Raw genomic sequence first — 4,261 nt, 5'->3', positions numbered from 1 at the left:
TCAGGTCAGGTCTAACTTATCTTGCTTTACTGTAAGTATTAACTCGTGGCATGGCTCTTCCAAAGATATTCCAGTTATCTGGAATAGAACCTGTCCATTCATTTGATCTGCTATCGTTTCTTCTATTTCTCCCATTGTTCCAAGCACAATTGTTTTTAGAACAATATTCACTAGCACCACATATCAAAGTATGTGAGTTTCCAAGGTATGAAATTAAGACTCCATGGTTAGGCAATACCGCTTTGTATAACATTTTAATAGAGACCTTGGCAAATAAAGAGTTAATACCCTTGCACTAATCTGCTCTAGTGAACCTGACTTCTTTGTTTAAAAATTGTTCTTACTAAGTCATAGTTTCTATTCCCATAGCACACGCCAATGTTAGAAGATATCAAGCTGTGGGAATGCCAAAATGGAGTAAATTAATCCAATCAACCACTTCTAGATAGTTAAAATTGTTTCCAAATAAATCCAGTTGTGAATAACATTAATCAAACTTCATTTAATCAACTGAACTCTGGGAACAGTAAACCCTGTTAATTGCCTTATTTTTCCTACTTAATTCTTCAGGAAAAAGAGTTGGAGAGATAGATTATCTTAAAAAGGAGTCTCTCCCTTAGAGAAGTCACTTCAGGGTCTACCAACACAAATTGGCTGTAATGGATATGACATACATAAGGTTGCTTTCCTGACTTAAGGGGAAGAGGCTACAGAGATAGGTAATCTTTGTTAGTCTTCTCCTAGTGCACAATCTCACATGAGGTTAGACACATCATGGAGAAAGTAGGCAGAGATTCTGTACCCCCCCCCAATTGTGATTATTGTCCCTGTTAGTGTGATTGTGTGCTGCCAGAGCACTATTAAGGAAACAGTTTGAGTTCAGATTCATTTAATTTGAACAGACTAAGTGTGCTGTGGGACATGACTACTTCCAAAGAACAGGAAATGTCTTTATTATTTGGGGACTTGTTTAAGAGATGGTAAAATACTAAACCCTAAACCAGGGGTAGGCAACCTTAGCGCTTTTATGACTCGTGGACTTCAACTCCCAGAATTCCTGAGCCAGCATGGCTCTGCTTGGAAACCTCTCCCTTTCCCCTCAGCATGGCTGGCTCAGGAATTCTGGGAGTTGAAGTCCACCAGTCATAAAAGAGCCAAGGTTGCCTACCCCTGCCCTAAACCTAACCCAAAGATAATAAACTAGTGCAAAATAGACACATTTCTTGAACGTCTGCCCCTATTCTTATATTAACCAATAATAAAATTACTACTTATTCCATTTTTTTTCTTTTTTCATGGAAAGGCAAAATGGCTAGCTGATTCAAGCAAGAATTCCACTGCTGCAGCTCTGTTTGAGGGTCACAATCCAGTTTAAATTGTCTCTATTCGATCTTTATTCTACAGAACAATTTCCACATATGCCATTGGGAACCTGAATTGTTTTTTTTATGCAACATCCAACGTTTCCTTGGATCAGAACAGTGGTATGTTTCCTTGTCATTTGGAAAATGCAAATCTCATATTAAAGTAGTCTCACTGGAGCTTAAAAAACAAAGCTCCTGTTTAAAAGCTCTTTCCAAAACCAGGAAACCCCTTAAAAATCTTGTGACTTTCAGTTTTCCTCTCAATATTAAGTGTGTCCTCCAGTCAACAAATACCTACTTGGTTTATCATATGAGAAAGATCTGATTCTGTTCATAGACCAACAGTTGAGTTCAGTGACTAAGCTTTGGGGGCTCTTTCAGTACCTAAAGGGGGGGGGAAATTAACAGGACCCAGGGAAGTTATATTTTATAAGTCACATGAGCAAGATTATAGCAAGGCAAAGAACCTCATTTATAATAGGTTAGATAATGAGATTATTGAAATAAGATAATCTTTTACCATTGAACAAATGAAAGAATTCCTGGCAGTTCCAAAATAAACACAAACTTTTTTGTTCCTTTCATTGTATTTAATCACTGGATTTTCTCAGATTAGGGGAGATTCAGTGAAATCTGAGAATATTGGTGGCATCTGATCTAGTCTTTCTCAAGATATTGCTTTATTTCCAAAACATATGTAATTAAAGAATTCATTTATCTATAGAGGCCAGAGGTCAAAACTATAGAAAAAACCCACACCTTTTTTTGTTTAGGAAAGAAGACTTGTACTTTAAGTGCTGGCTAGTTTCACAAATATAAGTTCATCTGGTGTGGAAATTATTCAACACATTGCATCTCAGGAGATTTATGATTTGGGAAATTCCTAGAAATTTCGTAACTTTGCTGAGTGTGGGATGTAATACAAAGGACTACGTTATTGTGAGTGTGTGTTTGTGTGTGAATTCCACTGCTGAAAATGTGAGCTTTGAGTTCTCCAAAAAGAATGTGAGATTCTTTAAAAAGGGAATTATTCCAAGTTGCTATATGGTCCCATTTAGTTATTTATTAGATTTTTATCTCATCTTTATTACTTCGTAAGTAATTCAAGGCAACAAACATATAATAGGTCACACTCTCTTAGTTCCTAGGCCAGGACTTTAACCACTATACCAGACTGGCTTCCATTCCCATTTTGCTCCTGGATGGTACAGCTACTTGGCTTAGTGGCAGAAAGTACCAGAGGCACCTTCCTCATTTACTTATCACTCGTGCTCGCTTGTTTCACTTCTGCTAAAATAAAATGGGAACTTTTCTGTATTTCTGCTCGCCACGATTGGGAAACGTTGATGTAGAAAACTGAGCCTTGCAAGGATTTCTATTTTCACCACTGCAATTTGCCCCAAAATGTTGATGTTTTAAAGCCCAGTTTTTCCGTTTCCCTGATTAATTTATTCCACGTTGGAATATAATTATAATTTTTCTATCGATATCAAACCAAAGATATTTATCCAAACCAACTGGAAGCCCTGCTCCCACGATGAAAGCCATCCAGCCGTAAAGTGAAATAAACAAGTCTGTAATCCAGAAGAGCGTTAAACCCATTTCAGAAATAGATGGTTGAATAGGGGTCTCTGCCACTGGATCATGCAGCCCCTCCATGTCACCTTCTCTGTTCAACTGATCCCGCTCTCAAACTGATCCCTCTTCCAAAGTAAGAAGATGTTGAGACTCTAGAAAGAGTACAGAGGAGAGCAACAAAGATGATTAGGGGACTGGAGGCTAAAACATATAAGGAACGGTTGCTGGAATTGGGTATGTCTAGTTTAATGAAGAGAAGGACGAGGGGGGACATGATAGCAGTGTTCCAATATCTCAGGGGCTGCCACAAAGAAGAGGAAGTCAAGCTATTCTCCAAAGCACCTGAAGGCAGGACAAGAAGCAATGGGTGGAAACTAATCAAGGAGAGAAGCAATCTAGAACTAAGGAGAAACTTCCTGACAGAACAATTAATCAGTGGAACAACCTGCCTCCAGAAGTGGTGAATGCGCCAACACTGGAAGTTTTTAAGAAGAGACTGGACAGCCATTTGTCCGAAATGGTATAGGGTTTCCTGCCTGAGCAGGGGGTTGGACTAGATGACCTCCAAGGTCCCTTCCAACTTTATCATCATTATTATTATTATTAACACTGACTCTCTTTTGGGGATCTGGTGCATATCAAGGTAGAGCCCACTTGGAAAGAACCAGTTTCTCCTGCTGCCCTATTAAGAATGGCTCCGGAGAACTGTGTCCAGGGGGACCAGAGCAGAGAAGAAAAAAAAAACCACGTCCCTGAATGCGTGGCAGAAAAGTAGGGCTGAGTTACACGGAAGCAGGGCAAGGCACGTTGCAAGCACAAGGCAGGCTGTCCTGCAGCTACATCCTCATCAAAACGAGAAGAAAAAAAAATCCCTTCTCAGCCGCGGCCTGATTGGCAAACCAACTGCACGGCTATCATTCATCTTCTACAATTACACACCCGAACCGCTTCATTGGTGTTCAGCAAAATACATGACCGTAAAGAAACAACAACAACAAGCGCTGATGTGAGAAGACAAGTCCGAGGCCACCAGCGCCCCAGGCAGGCGAAAGCGCTCGCAAAGCTTCGGGTCCCCTCTTCGGTCCAGCGCCGGCGGCTGGCTCGGGCGCTCTCCCTTCCCGAGCGCAAGAAAGGGGCGGTTCCGCGCGTGGGCAGGAGAGGAGGGGCAGCGGCAGCGTGGCCGGAGCTCTCGAAGCTCCCCCGGCAGTTCCTGCTCCCTGCGCGGGAGCCACCATGACCAGCAACGGAGCAGGCAGCGGGGACACCCCTCCGGCGCGCAACGGGCCCCCCGCCGCACTTCCGCCCGCAGTGAAGCCTTT

The sequence above is a fragment of the Protobothrops mucrosquamatus genome, unplaced genomic scaffold (genome assembly GCF_001527695.2).
Source record: "Protobothrops mucrosquamatus isolate PMUCROS unplaced genomic scaffold, P.Mucros_1.0 scaffold1002, whole genome shotgun sequence".
Lineage (NCBI taxonomy): Eukaryota > Metazoa > Chordata > Lepidosauria > Squamata > Viperidae > Protobothrops > Protobothrops mucrosquamatus.
This window is presented reverse-complemented; position numbering follows the sequence as displayed.